The 15,660-nt window shown below is 49.3% G+C and overlaps 1 protein-coding gene across 10 annotated transcripts in view; it reads right to left on the bottom strand.

Moving 5' to 3' along the window:
- BICRA (BRD4 interacting chromatin remodeling complex associated protein) overlaps positions 1–15,660 on the bottom strand; it is a 66,375-nt gene that overhangs the window by 24,963 nt on the left and 25,752 nt on the right. The window contains exon 1 of one of the 10 annotated variants that reach the window (XM_072608157.1): positions 7,582–12,004. The exons of the other annotated variants lie outside the window; for them this stretch is intronic. The gene's annotated coding sequence lies outside the window, so the exon portion shown is untranslated. Of the gene's footprint in view, positions 1–7,581; positions 12,005–15,660 lie in introns of those variants that run through there. 10 annotated transcript variants of the gene reach the window in all.

The following is a 15,660-nucleotide window of genomic DNA, read 5'->3' as shown; positions in this document are numbered from 1 at the left end:
GCAACTTGGCTGGCTCACTCCCCAGTCGTGTGACCTTGGCCAAGTTCCTTCCACTCACTAGCCCTCAGTTTCCTCTTCTGTGGAATGAAGAGGCTGGGCCACTTTGAAGAGGTCCATGCTCACTCTAACTCAAAGATCCTGGCAGAAGTCAGGCTCGTCCAAGACCCATGGTGACCACTCACTAGCTGTGATCTGATTCATTTAACTTATACGTGTCTGAGGCAACTTCCTAGGATCACAGATTTAGGATCGAAAAGGACCCTAGAGGCCAGAGTCCAATCCATCATTTTACATATGGGGAAACTGAGGCCAGGGGAGGTGAAGTGACTTAGGAGCTGGAAGGGACTTCAGGTCATTTAGCAGCAACCCCTCACTTTGGTGATAAAGAAACCAAGACCCAAGGCGGTTAAGTCACTTGTGGGCCAAAAGCAGGAGAGCTGGGATTCGAATACAAGTCCCCTGACTCCAAATCCAGGGCTCTGTCCATTGTACCACCCTGCCTCTTGGACTTATCTTTCAAGTCCAAGACAGGGGTTCATTTGCACTGGGGGAAAGAGTCCCCCACACTGATACATTCTTGAGGTGGATGGCTGCCAATTTTTAGACATTACAGTTGTCAGCCACCCTGAGGGCAGAGGAGAGATGTGGGGTGAGGAGACGGGTGTTCCATGAAAGTTCCATAAAGAATGTGAAGAAAGGGGGCCGCAGCTCATACGGGGACAACTGCTGACAAGGGTTCATCTTGAATATGTTCAAGGGATGGTTAAGAAGAAGGCCCCCATAATGGCGAGGATGAGAAGATGTAGCAGAAGTGAGGAGGACCTAGAGGGGGGCTGGGAGGCCAACAGGCTCCCTACCCCTGCCAGGTAGGCTAAGAACACATCTCCAGTCTCAGCCCTTCAGGGCGTCAGTTGGAGGAAACTGAGGTATGGCAGCCCACAGGATCATAGAATTTAAAGGCAGAATGAACCTTAGGGATCATCTGGTCCAAATCCCTCATCTTTACAGAAGATGGAACAGGCTTAGAGAAAGGTTGGCTTGCCCATATTCACACAGCTAAGGTCTGGATGGGATCTGAATTTAGGTCTTCCTCACTGTATTAAGCAGACTGTACCAAGTGCTATGCCAAGCCCCTGACTGATGTGTGGGAGGTCTGGGTTCCTGCCACAACCAGAAGAGACTGCTCCCGGGGCACTACCAAGTCAGGGGTTCACTAAGAAGGTAGAGGTTTTCAATCTTGATTTTCTGTCTCTGGAGTCACAGGCAGAAACACTAAGTACTGGGCCAGGGGGAGAGACCCACGAGCCCAAAACCCAAGCGTGGGATACGGAAGATTCCAGAAAAGGGCAGGAAGGAGGGTGTGTCCAAGGCAGGGACAGTGGGCCAGAAAAAGCTTTCAAGACCCGTGCCCACCAGGGCCGCTAGGTGGCGCAGTGGACGGCGTGTCAATGGATAAGACGTCCATTTGACTCTGACAGCGGCTCAGTGACCCTGGGCACATCTCTTAACCTTTCTACGCTTCTATTTCCTCAGCTGTAAAATGGGGATAACAAGAGCGCCTCGACCCTGACCCTGGCTGTGGTAAAGATGAGAACAAATGATCTAGCGTACGGAAAGGGCTGAACCAAGCAGGACTAGGACAGGGCTGGAGGCTGGACGCTCCCTCGGCCCTTCACCGAGCTGCTAGAGAGATCCCTGCCAGCCCACACTCGCTGACCTAGAAAGCACACATTCCCATGATCTGTGTTCTACTGGACATTTATTTATTTTGTTCAATGTTCCCCAAACACATTTTACTTTGCACTGGGAATGCTGTGCACCAAGCCTCCAGCCCAGAACACTGGAAATGAAATGACTCATCCAGGGTCACATAGCCACTTGGGTACCCAAGCTGAAATACAGGTCTAGGTGGCGAGTGTTCTGTCCACCACATCAATTAGCTTCTCAGACCCAAGTGCTATACAGATGTTAGTAAATATTATTGGTGGACCAATTATAATAATTATAGCTAGTATTTAAAGAGATTTATATACCTGATGGAGGGGGAGGGTTATCATTTCAGATTAAGAAACTAAGGCTGAGAGAGGTTGAATGGTTACTCGTGAAGGTAAGATTCAAACCTAAGCTTCCTGACTTATTCAGTACTCTATGCACCACGGTGCAGTGGACAGAGCACCAGTGCAGGAGTCAGGAGGACCTGAATTCCAATCTCACCTCAGACACTTGACACTCACTAGCTGTGTGACCTTGGGCAAGTCACTTAACCCCAATTGCCTCATCCTGGGTCATCTCCAGTCATCCTGATGAATATCTGGTCACTGGATTCAGATGGCTCTGGAGGAGAAGTGAGGCTGGTGACCTGCACAGCCCTCCCTCACTCAAAACAAAGTCAAGTGAAAGTCATGTCATTATTTCTCTGATGGCGTGGTCTTCTTCAGCAACAAAGGACGAATATACACATGCACCAGAGGAGGCCGCTCCATCATCTCTCGATGGAGGATAATCCAAAGTGTGCCTCTGAATGAGACTCCGTACAGGGGACTGCCCATCTCAACAAAGCCTCTGAAAAGAAATCTGGGGGGGGGGGGGGGGGGGGGGTCCTCGAGTCAATCTTTTCATGTGACAGATGTGAGAAAACAGAGGCTGAAGAGCACTGATTTGTGGGGGGAGGGGAGGGGAAGGCGAGGATGAATGGGGGGACAGATAGATAGAATATAGATAATAATAATAATAGATAGGATACAGATAGATAATACCAGCTACATTTAAAAAGCACCTACTACGTGTCAGGACCTGTGGTAAGTACTTTATAAGTATTCATCTCATTTGATCCTTATAACAACCCTGCAAGACAGGTGCTGTCAGTGTGCCCATCTTACAGATGAGAAAACTGAAGCAAACACAGAGATCACATGACTGGCCCAGGGTCACGCGGCTAGCTGGTGTAGGAGGTCAGATCTGCTCGATAGAGGGCATATTTATTAAGCATTTATCATAAGATGTCAAAGACAGTGCTAGAAGCTTGCAGCACTAACCCAAGTAAGACTGTGTCTGCCTTCAGGAAGCTTATATTCCAAAGAGAGTAGACAAGGCATAAAACACTGTTGGCCCTTGGGGGAATGGGGGGCTGGAATACAAAGGGACCTCCCAGGTGACAAAACTCCCTCCACCAATGCTGGTTTAGCTTCCTTGCAACTGATATAGTCTTACTAGAGACCTGAGATCACCATGTCAGGCGGAATCACAGGCAGCACTCACACCCGGGCCTGACTGCATCATCCGCCAGCTCCCTAGCCACCACACCACCCGGCACCAATTCAAATGCACTGTGGATGTGGGAGGTACTATTATGATTCTGATTATTAATACAAAGTGGGACCCATCTGATAGGAAAAATAAATGAATGATCACTATACCTGTTTTACAGATGGGGAAACTGAGGGGCAGAAAGGTGAAGGGACTGAGAGCTACAGGAAGCCTTCAAAGTGGCTTGTAAGGGCTTCCAAGGATTCAGAAACCTGCCTAGGGGCATTCTGTCATCACAAAATGCAGACACAAGATGTCTAAGGAAGGCCAAGCCTGAGAAGGACACTGGGGAGTGGATTACAAAGTCACTCACCCAGGGTGCAAAAGTATCCATGGAGTGAATGACCACCCTGTGCCTCAGTTTCCTCATCTGTAGAATAGGGAAGAGAAATGACTCAATGGTCCTTTATATCCCTTTCATTCCCCCTTCTAAGCAGCCAAGGTCTGCTGACCCTGAGTCGAAGGTCCTTTCCAGGCCACCGTACAGACAGACAGACAGCCTCTCCATCACAAGAGAATTTGGTGGAGATGTCTTTTATCTGGAGGTAGAGGACAGACCCTGGAGCTGCAGGATGCAGCAATCAAGTATTTCCTGGCTCAGCCCAGTGTGAAAAAAGGCAGAAAACTGAACAGATAAAACCATCCCTATAGACAGGATTAAAAAAAAAGGCACCATATTATCAGGACCTTGGGCCCTTCTTTGATTAAATCCACAGAAAAACAAAGTTCTCTATTCAGGATAAGGGGGAATGTCAGAGCTGGGAGGGGCCTTAGAACAGGGGATGTCAGAGGTGGGAGGGCCTTAGAACAGGGGATGTCAGAGGTGGGAGGGCCTTAGAACAGGGCATGTCAGGGCTGGGAGGGGCCTTAGAACAGGAGTTGTCAATAACTGGGAATGGAAGTCCATTTATAAAGATTACCTCATCTCACTTCCTCATTTTTTAGCTGGGGAAATCGAGTCCCAAAGAGGGGAAGGGATTTCCAAGGTCACACAGTGACTCAAGGGCAAGATCAGAAATCACGTCCAGGTTTTCTGAATATCAGCTTAGACTTCCTTCTACCCCAAAGCTGTCTGCTTATAACTTCGGTGCCACCAAATTCAGTTACTTTATTAGCTGAAAAAGACCTCAGAGACCATCTGGCCTAACCTGTTTAATTTACAGTGGAGGAAACTGAGGCCCTGAGAGGGGAAACTGCTTGTTCCTTCTCCCCTTCCCTGGCCAAGCCAGGTCAGGCCTGGGGAAGGGAGGGGAGGGAAGGAGAAAGAACATGCAGGTCATCTTTAAGTATCCGAGGAACTTTCTGTCACACAGAAGAGGAGCAGGCTTGTTCTGCTTGGCCCAGAGGCAGAATTATGAACAATGTGTGAAGTTGCAAGGTTTGCAGTAAAGTCAATCAATAACCATTTACTGTGTGTTAGGCACTGGGCACAATGCAGGGATACAAAGAGGCAGAAGACAGAGCCTGTCCTCTAGAAGCTCACTTACATCCCAGCCAGAAGCAGGATAAACTGGAGATCAGCCCAGAGGGAGGGCCCTGGAAGCCAGAAGGGGCAGGAGCCACCTCCGGGGCAGAGGCTGGGCCCCTCCATGGCACAGACCAGGGCTGGCCTTGCTGCCCCTGAGAACCCTTTGGCTCAGACCCTCTAGACTGGGCCATGTCTCACACAGCATCCAATTTCGAGTATTTTATGAACCATAAAAAGGGATGCTCAGTTTTATGTTTCCTCATAGACCCTCTCTTGGTCAGGGCTCCTCCAGAAGCATCAGTTCATTCGCTTCTATCTTCTTTACGGACCTGATAGTGTGGAGGAACCCCAGACTGGAAGGCATGAGACCAGGATTCTACGCTGGGCTCTGTCCGGCAAGTGACTGCCCCTCCAGAATCCAGTTTCCCTCTCCAGAAAATGGGGCATCAGAGAAGGTGATACTAGAAGCACTTCAAGCTGGAGGGTCTCTGCCCTTCATCCTAAGGGCCCTCCCACCCCTGACATCCCCTGTTCTAAGGCCCCTCCCAGCCCTGACATCCCCTGTTCTAAGGCCCTCCCAGCTCTGATATCCCCTGTTCTAAGGGCACAAGCAGGAGCAATCTGAAGCCCGCGTGGACACCAGGCCTCCCTGCATGGGACTGTACTGAGCTAAAACATGGTCCTTGGCCCCAGCACCAGGAGATGCATTTGGAAGGCCCCACCTTATTCCTGGAAGAGACCTTGGGGTCAGAGTCCACCCCTCCCTTTTCCAGTGAGCAAACTCTGTCCCAAAGGAGCCAGGTGAATTGTTCCAGGTCACCTAGTCAGAACTGGAATCGAGGCCTTGGGATGCCAACTCCAGGACTCTGTCCACTCTACCTCAATGCCTTCTGGGGACCACCTGACAAAGGGAGTGACTTGGGGTTCAGACGCTGTGACTACTGTCTCAGGGAAAGTGACCTCAAGATTTTCCTATTGCAGAGACCCAGGAAGTCAGTCTGAGGGAATGAGTTGGCTAGCAAGCACCTCATCTTAAACATATAATTAATCATTCTAAAATTTTCAGAGGGGGAAGGAAGACACTGGCTTTCTGTGTATCTCATCTATGGGTACATTATACACCGTCATCCTCAGGTCAGAGGTACCTGCATCCCAGTCACCTTCCGGGAAACCCCTGGTCTTTCCCTGCTGCCCGCAGGGAGTTCTCAAGGGACCAGAAAATTCTGAATGTGGTTGAATAACCGCATCCAGGCCTGACCTCACCAACAACCACCCAGAATTCAAAGAGGCCAGGCTTCTACTAACGGGTCATTGTGCTACCTTCTGGACTCCCTTAACTCACCTTCTACTGGGCACAGAGAGAGGGTATGGGACTTGGCCAAGGTCACCCAGCTAAACCAGTGAGTGTTTGAAGGATCCTAACTCCAAATCCAGCAGCCCATTCATTATAACGCACTGCCTCTCCCCAAACCTCTCCCAAAGGACCGTACCTGAGCTCCCCAGAGGCCACAGGAGAACCTCACAGGGGTCTTGGTTCACTACACTGGGGACACAGTTGACTCGTAATGCAAGAAAGGACTGACTCACAGAAAACAATGAACCCCAGCCTGCTGCCAACATGCATAGAAACAAGTCTCATTTATCCATCTTGACAAGAAGGTCTCAGATCCCCTCCAGCCCCAACATTCTAGGTTCTAAGGTCCCCCACCTTTGCCATCCTCTGGACTTTGGAGAGTTCGCAAGAAGAACCTCAGACTACCAAAAACCACATGAAAGACTGTTCCGAATCACTAATAATAAGATAGATGCAAATCAAGGTAACTGCACACCTGGCCAACTGTAAAAGATGGAGGGACTGCCCTGCCAGTTGGTCCAGCCATCCCGGAAGCAATTGGGACGGACACAGCCAATATGATGAAATTATTCATGGTCTCTGACCCAGAGATCCTGCTTCTGGGTATGGCCCCCAAGGAAGGCAAAGACAGGAAGAGGGGTCCCCCACAGACCACAACAGTCGCAGAAGCAAAAAAGTAGAAACAGAGTAAGTGCCCACTGACTGGGGAATAAAAGCAAACCTTGGTAAGTGAATGCAAAAGATTACTGTTGTGATGGAAGAAATGACCAGTATAAGGAATGGCATGAAATGATACGGGGTGTAGTAAGCCAAAGGCCATTCGGAATCACTACAATAATGGAGGCAGTTAGGCAGAGCCCGCCATAGTGGATAGAGCGCCCGGTCTGGAGTCACAAAGATCTGAGTGTAAATCTGGCCTCAGACACTGTGTATGACCCTGGGCAAGTCACTTAACCCCTGTTCGTCTCAGTTCTTCTGTAAAACGGGGACACGCTAGAGAAGGAAATGACAAACCACTCTAGTATCTCTGCCAAGAAAACCCCAAACGGGGAAACAGCTGAGTAGTCAGAACAACAGTCTTAATAATGTAAACCAGAGGAATGCTAAAATTAACCCTAGCTGCTATCGTTATAATGGAAGAAATACGAATCTCTTTTGTCTGGAGAGGTGAGAGACTATGGGTGCAAAACGTTGTAGACATCATCGTGCCACTGGGATGATTTTGGACTGAAAGAACACTGCATTCAAACTTTTATAAAGTGCCTACTATGTTCCCAGCACTGTGCTAAACACTGGAATAATAAATACAGGAAGAAAAAAAAAAAACAGTCCCTGCTTACAATCTAATGATGGGAAATAACACCTAAAACAGCTGAGAAGTCTGGGAACGGGGAAGGTGTCTACCCGGGGAAGCCAAAGAAGGGCCAGAAGACTTCAGTTCAATATGTCTTACCTCTGGACTAACTTTCCTGCACCTCAGTTTCCTGCTCTGTAAGAAGACCTCCAAGGTCCCTTCTGGCTCTATGTCTATGACCCCATAAATTTGCTCGTCAGAGCAAAGGAAACTCTCTGGGCCTCAGCTTCTTTTTCTGTAAAACAAAACGGTTAGACCAGATAGCTTCTGAGGTTCCTTCCCACTAGAGAACTACGATCCCCATGACCCCAGTCTTCCAAGGACAGACTCACTCAATGGGATAGTGTAGCGGAGATAGTGTAGCCATCTCTGAAATATCAATCTGATGCAAAAACAAAAAGGCATCGATGATCAATAAATCATAAAAGAGGACTGTTCCAGTCCCGGTTTCCCATGGGAATGGCGATGGGAGAGAAAATTGGAGAGGAGGATAATTTTGAGGGAAGGGAGTGACTCCAACACCAGAGACCCAGGAAGGACCAACTGACTTTATATGAGTTCATCTGGTCTTCCTAACTTAGGGAGTTCACAGCAGAACAAATCTAGAGGTCACAGATTTAGAACTGGACAGTACCTTCAAGGTCCATCAACCAACCAACAAGTGTTTATTAATCAATCACCAGGTACCAGGCTAAGTACAAAGAATGAAGCCATCTCTACTCCCAAACAGCTCACTTTCTAATGGGTTTGAGAGGAAAAGGACGTGTGAAAATACTGGCAGGGAATATAGTAGGTGCTTTATAAATGTGTACTGAATGTAGATGGTGCCTAAGCTGCCTCTTAAAGGAAGAAGAGGGAAGGAAAGAGGAAAGTGTATTGTAGGACCAGGGGCAGGAGATGTAGCGTCATGAGAGAAGGGATAGTTTGGCAGAAGAGGGGCACATTAATCCAAAAAGGCTAGAAAAATTATTTGGTGTCATATCATATAGGATTTAAAAAGCTAAACAAAGAACTCTACATTTTTACAACTCTACCAGAGTTGGTTGGGTAGGGGAGTTTCACAGTCTAATCTGTACTTAAGACTAATTCCTTTGGTAGCAGTGAGACTTGAGGCAGAGTCCAACCTGCTGGAATAACCTAGGGAAGAAAGGACGGAGCATGGAGAAATGATGGACAATGGCAAGACCTGACTGGCTGTGTGGGTTTGAGGGAGTGAGGAGTGGAGGGACGAGACTGAGTTCAGGAACCCCAATAATCGGGAAGGATGGTGGCTCCTTCAACAGAAGTAGGCGAGTCTGAAAGCAGGGAACATTTGGTGGAGGAAGAGAAGTTCAGTTTTATATGCTCTGAGTTTAAGATTGATGACACAGCATGGATGGAGGCTCCAGGAGAAGCCAGCTCTGAATGTGTAGACATGGGAATCATTTGCAGAGAGTGGTAATTAAATCCACTGGAGCTGAGGAGGTCACCAAGAGAGTAAGAGGAGAGAGGGAGAAGGGGAGAGGACCCAGGATAGATCCTTGAGGCACAGTCACTGTTAAGAGGTAATGAGGTAGAGAGCAAACAGAAAAGGGGAGTGAAAAAAACCAGGAGAAAGCAATGTCATGAGAACCCAGAGAGGAGAGAGCATCCAGGAAAGAAGGGGTTCTCAGCAGAGAGGTGGAGGATCAGTGTTTCAGTCATGGCCCCATTTGGGGTTTTCTTGGCAGAGTGGATTGCCATTTCCTTCTCCAGCTCATTTTACAGATGAGGAAACTGAGGTCAACAGGGTGAAATTGCCCAGAGGCACATAGCCAGTAAGTATCTGGGGTTAGATTAGAACTCATGAAGATGAGTCTTCCCAACTCCAGTTCTAGCGCTCTATCCACTGCATCACCTTGCTGCCCAGAAGAAGGATTAGGACTGGGAAAAGACCATCTGGTAAATAAGACACCCTGGGCGACTTCTGAGGAGGTTGTTCTAAGTTAACCGATGATATTAAAATCCATACTACAAAGGATGGAGGAATGAGTAAAAACAGAAGGGGAACAGCGAATGGAGACCATTTTTCCAAGGCGTTTGGCTGAGAAAGGGAGGACAGAGATGAGATGGTAACTAGCCCAAGAGGAGGTAGGTTTGGGTAAGGTTTGTTTTGTTTAAGGGCTGGGGGGACATGGGGATGGTGGAGAAGAAACCAGTCACAGGGAGGCAGATGGAGGACCAAGTCCCCGGAGAGGGCAAGGGGGTCTGGGGAGAAGAGGTGGCCTTGGCAGAGAGAAGGGCCTCTGACTGATGCTGGGAGAAAGGAGGGGAGAATGGGAAGAGAGGGAGCTCCTGAGGGAGGCTTTCTTCTTGTCAAAGTCCTTAGCTGAGAGGATGAAAGAGGGGGTATGGTGGGGAGGGGCCTTGAAGAAGGAAGACAATGCGTAAAATCGCTTCTGTGGGGAATGAGAGAGGGAGTTAGTCAGAGATGAATCAGAGAACTGCCCTGCTGCAATGACCACCGGGTCTAACCCCTAGGATCCTCAAGAGAGGAAGTGATCCAAGCAGGGTTTGAACTCAGGGCTTCCTGATTCTTTTTTTTTTTTTAATTATGCATGAACATGTTTTTGTGTAGCACAGAAAACAAGGGATGTCAATTTGAAGTGATGTGGCAATTTATTTGTTTGTTTCTGAGGCAATCAGGGTTAAGTGACTTGCCCAGTTAGTAAGTGTCAAGTATCTGAGGCTGGATTTGTACTCAGGTCCTCCTAACTCCAAGGCTGGTGCTCTATCCACTGCCCAACCTAGCCGACCCCTTCTTCATTCTTAAGATCAAGATTCAGTCCACTCGATACAACTGGGGGTGGGTGCTCAAAAAAACCCCAACAAAACCTCAAGCCCCAACCTGCTGGCCTAACTGTCCCATACAAGCACATCTCTCATCATGGGAGCTCCTATGGCTTCTCCCCCTGAATGGGTCCTCCCCACACCCTGAGCCCCGTAGGGAGCCTGGTGCTTGGCCTTCTGAACAAGCCCTAGTGTTCCAGGCTCCAGGCAGGCCTCCTCCTCCAGGCAGGCCCCCCAAATGGCTCCATCCTTGCCTTTGCTCCCTCTCTAAGCAACTGCTGGCCAGTGGGTGGAAGGCTGTAACCATCTTGCAGGCAGGAGCTGTTTCTTTCAGCACCATGCACAGTGCCTGGCACATAGGTACACTCAAGAAATGCACATGTGGACTTGATCTACCCAACATTACTGGGGTCCCCCTCAGCCACTGAAATCCAGCTTCCTACTTCTGTCTCCCCTCCCCCATTGTGCCTAGCATTTCTGTTAGGCAGAATTTGGTGGTGGCAGACACTATAGTCATATAGTTAATGGGGTTAATAGAGGTTAAAACCTCTTTTAGAACACTGTCTGTCCTTGGGAGTCATCTGAATTAAGATTCCATCCATAGGGTTAAGGTTTGGTTGGGTGCTATCAAGCATACTTCTTACTCGCCGTGGGATTCTGGACAAGTACCGTCATCGTTCTGGGTCTCAGTTTACTCTCCTGTAAAATCGGGAAGTTGGATGTGAGGAACTCTAAGGTCCTTTCCTAACTTGGATCCCAGGCTGTGAGTGAAATCCCAGTCATAGAGGAGTAACCAAAGGTGAACAAGCATCCAGGACGAAGAGGATGCAGAAGGTGTCCTCACTGGCCAGAGCGGAGGGTGTCCTCACTGGCCAGAGTGGAGGGTGTCCTCACTGACCAGAGTGGAGGGTGTCCTCACTGACCAGAGTGGAGGGTGTCCTCACTGGCCAGCATGAAGGGTGTCCTCAATGGCATTCCACTGGGAAGGAAACAGCAGAGGAAACGAGGGTGAAACAGAACCACTGAACGTTGGTAAGTAAGGGACAAAAGGGGCATCTTGGGAACTTATCATCCAGTTGCCTGCAGTAATGATTGGAGACCTGATCTTGGAGCTAGGAAGTCCTGGGTTCAAGTCACCTCTGACATATCTGTGTGACCCTAGGAAACTGATTCAGCCTCTCAAGGCTCTGAGCAAATCTCTAAGACTCTTCAGTTGTAAAAAAAAGGTGCACTAACCTATCTTGGTGGAGGGAGTTTCCTCCCCTGGAAGTTCTTTAAACCAATGAAATCATAGGTTCAGTCTTTATCCCTATCCACAATTTTATTCATGGACAACATAGCAAGAGGTACAGGACGGATTGGGCAGCTGGGTGGCACAGAGGATAGAGTGTTAGCCCTGGAATCAGGAAGACCTGAGTTCAAACCCAACCTCAGACACTTCCTAGCTGTGTGCCCCTGGCAAGTCACTTCGCCCTGCTTGCCTCAGTTTCCTCATCTGTAAAATGAGCTGGAGAAGGAAATGACAAACCACTCCAGTATTTTTGCCAAGAAAACCCCAAATGGGGTCACAGACAGTCAGACACAACTGAAATGACTCAACCACAAACACAGAATGGATTAGAGAAAGGTCCTAAGACCATAGACCTGGAAACAGCCAGCAGGCACCCAATGATCTCAGGTTTGCAGAACACTTTCCAATGAATATCTCATTGGATCTTAACAACCCTGGAGTGGGGATGCTATTACTCTCCCCATTTTACAGATGAGCAAACGGAAGCAGTCAGAGGTAAACCTCTGAATGACCTGCCCAGGAGGGTCTCACAGCCAGTAAGTGCCAGAGGTCCAATCTGAATTCGGGTCTTCCCAACTCCAGGCCCAGTGCTCTGTGCTATGAGGAGGGGAAGGGAAAAATGAGACAGAAAAAGAAAGCACCCCTAGCTGTGACTTACAGCTGGAAGTTTGCATTGCTAGAAACTGAGGCTGAGGGGGATTCAGTGATTGGCCGAGGTAACACCAAAGCGGGAAGCAGAATTTGAACTCCAGTCCTCAGACTCTATGAGGAAAGGGGAGAGTCCATCAGGGGGCTGAGAGATGAATGGCCGCCCCCCCTCCTAAGCCTGGGGCCTCTTTCCCTGCTCTGCCTCTAAGAGGCAGGCCAGCCTGCAGGCCCTCTTCCCTCTGCCCCTGCATCTGGGCTGCAAACAGACTCAGTCACCTCCAGGGGTGGGGGGCAGAGCTCTCCTCCTCCACCCTCCCAGGCGAGGAAGTCTTCCCCCAACATGCGCCAGGCCGGGGGCTCCCCCTTCCCGCTCTCCCCTTGGCCCCTGTTGGGCCGTGTCTCAAGGAGCTTCATGGAAATCACTTCCAGACATTCTCTGAGCCTGAGCTGGAAGGAGGAGAGCAAAGGGGGAGGGGGCTTGAGGGATGGAGGGCAAAAAACAGACTCGAAGTGGAGAAAGATTAGAACACGGAAAGGAAAGAGGGGGAGGGGCCGACTGGCAAGAGAGACATTGGGAGGGGGGAATGCAGGGAGGGAGGAACGAGAGAGAAGGACAAAGATGGGGGGATGGGGCAGCTGGGGAAAGGAGAGGGCAGGGAGCAGGATTCTGGGGGAGGAAGGGGGAAAGGAGAGGGCAGGGGGCAGGATTCTGGGGGAGGAAGGGGGAAAGGAGAGAAGAATTAAACAGAGAAAGTCACGACTTCAGGAGTGTGGGCGACTTTGGGTAACCACTCTCCGCCTCAGTTTCTTTATCTGTAAAATGAAAGGGTTGGACCAAAAAACCCCAACCAATCTATACAATGACTCTGATCATTTGAATAACAAGCTCATTCGCTCTGAGTAACTTCGGTGAGCAGACAGTAGAGCCCACCTTTCTCCTCTCCGAAGGGTGTACACGCTGTCAGCCTGGGGTCACAATGTGGGCTACCACAGGACTCAACGTAGGGGGAAGGATGGGCATTTCCATTAGCATCGAAACGAAAGGCATAGGGGAGAAGTCCTCAATTTTTGAAAAACAAACCAGGGTGTCAGACGAGGGGGGGCTGCTAAGATCTCTTCCAGCTCTGATCCTACAGGGGCCAACGGGAAGCCAAATATTTGGGAGGCAAAACATGGGAGGAGGGAAATGACTGCAAATGCCATTCCCTCCACAGTTACAGAAATGGATACTCCAAGTCCCACTTGGACCGCTGGGTTCGTGGCTGCCATCAGAGGAGGTGAGAGGGCAGAGCCCTCCTGCTCCAAGACCTGGCGGTGCCCATCCTTCCCCACCATCCCTGCTTTCTTTGGCCTTGGCATCTACACTGGGTTGGTCAAGCTATGGGTTTGGGATGTATTTTCCCCTTTTCAATTGCCTTCAGGTGCCTCCTCACGATGGGGTGTGGGGTGTTGGACCCCAGGCCGCAGGCACCTTGGCCTCAGCTGCCCCTGACATATTATTTTTTGGGGAGGGGAGATGGAGGTCAGACCTATGATTTTATGTACCAGTGGTAGACTATCTCTTGTCCTACAACTTGCAGCCTAGATCCCTAAGAGGTTAAGTGGTTTACCTACAGTCACACACAGTAATTATCATCGAGAGGAAGCCTTCTCTGGTCTTTCCCAGGCAATCCGTCAACCAGCATTTATTAAGCACTTACTATGTACCAGAGAGTAGAAGCTACTCAGCACCATGATACACAGAGCCCTGGGCCTGGAGTCAAAGAGACTCATCTTCCCGAGTTCAAATCCAGCCTCAGACACTTACTACTGTGTGACCCTGGGCAAGTCACTTCACCCTGTCTGCCTCAGTTTCTTCATCTGTAAAATGATCAGGACGCAAAGACAAACCTCGCTAGTATCTCTGCCAAGAAAACCCCAAATGGGGTCACAAGGAGTCCAAACAAAAACATGCCAGGTGTTGTACTAAGTGCTGAGGATGCCAAGAAAGAAAAGAACAATGCAGTCCCTCCCTTCAAGAAGCGTCCATTCTCATTTGGGAGCCCACTCATAAGTGCAAATATAAAAGATACATGCGGGAGTGCCAGGACCAGAAAGTCCTCCAGTGGAAGGAGTTGGAGGGGCAACCCCAAGGCTGGTTTGATGTTCTGAGTCACTGGCATGAGTGCCATCCTCTGTGAGTCTTCCTGACTAGCTAGGTTCCCAATGAGTGCCAAGGGGCTTCGAAGTGGGCGGGTAGGTCTGCCCTTCCCTATCAGACACCCCAGAGTTAAGGACTGATGGACTCCCAGATATCTGGGGAAAGAGGAGCCAGTGGGTCCACAAGTACTCACTTCCCATGGCCTGGGCTTTGTTTGCTAAGCGCTGGCCCACAGTGGCCAGCACCCTCAGTCTAAGAGAAGACCTTAAGCAGCCAGTCCTGCAGGCAGATGGCAGAAGCTGGGGGCAGAGGGGGGTGGGGCTTGGAAAATGATGGTAACATCAACAAAATACTTAGGAAAAAAAGGGGGTAGGGGGATCACCAAAGCTTAATGAGCAGCCTTGGAGAGTGCCTGTCTCAATTTCCACTCTCTTTGTAAAGATAGGGAAGGGAAGGGGCTGTATTTAAGAGGGCATTTTTCATATTCAGCTGATTCACCAGTAGGGATCTCTACAGAAGGCAGAATTTTCAGTGAGAGCTCTTCAAGTCCAATCACCATTTTACAGATGAGAAACTGAGGCAAACAGGTTAAGTGACTTGCCCAGGGTCACACAGCTAGTAAGTGTCTGAGGCCGGGTTTGAACTCAGGTCTTCTGACTGGCAGTCACTCTATCCACTGTGCCACCTCACTGCCTTACTTGTTTTATGCTTCTGTGCAAATCACTTAGCTGCCCAGTGCCTCAGTTTCCCCCGTGTAAAATCAGGAGGCTGGACATAAATAATGATACATATGTCTATAGAGCACTGTACATCTATTAAATGAGACAGCATGTAAAGAAAGCACTTTGCAAATTTATTTTCACTATTACTATCATATCTCATTTGATGGCCCCTAAACTCTCCTCCATACCATAATCTATGACCTTAGCATCCTGTAGGCATGGGGCAGGTGTGATTACCCCCATTTTATGGAGAAGGAAAGTAAGGCTCTGAGAGGCTGGCCTGCCCCGATTCTAACCCAGGTCTCCTGGCCCCAAGATCAGTGAGCAGGGTTCCTTCTATTAACATGAGGACAGGTAGGTGAGGGGCATGGGAGGGAAGGGGGAATCTCTGTATTTTCTAAAACTCAGGGCCATCTTTTTCAATTCTGGCCCAACAGCCCAACTCTGGCAAAGTGCTTTTCAGGTTTGGGAAGGAGAAGCTTTGGATCCCAAGGGCTCGCAGATGATCTGATCCTGGGATTAGGGGTGAATCTGGATGTTTTATTTCTTTCCTCGATGGCTCACAGCCA

The sequence above is a fragment of the Notamacropus eugenii genome, chromosome 5, assembly GCF_028372415.1.
Source record: "Notamacropus eugenii isolate mMacEug1 chromosome 5, mMacEug1.pri_v2, whole genome shotgun sequence".
NCBI lineage: Eukaryota > Metazoa > Chordata > Mammalia > Diprotodontia > Macropodidae > Notamacropus > Notamacropus eugenii.
Note: the sequence above shows the minus strand (reverse complement) of the source record. Positions and strands in the feature narration are given on the sequence as shown.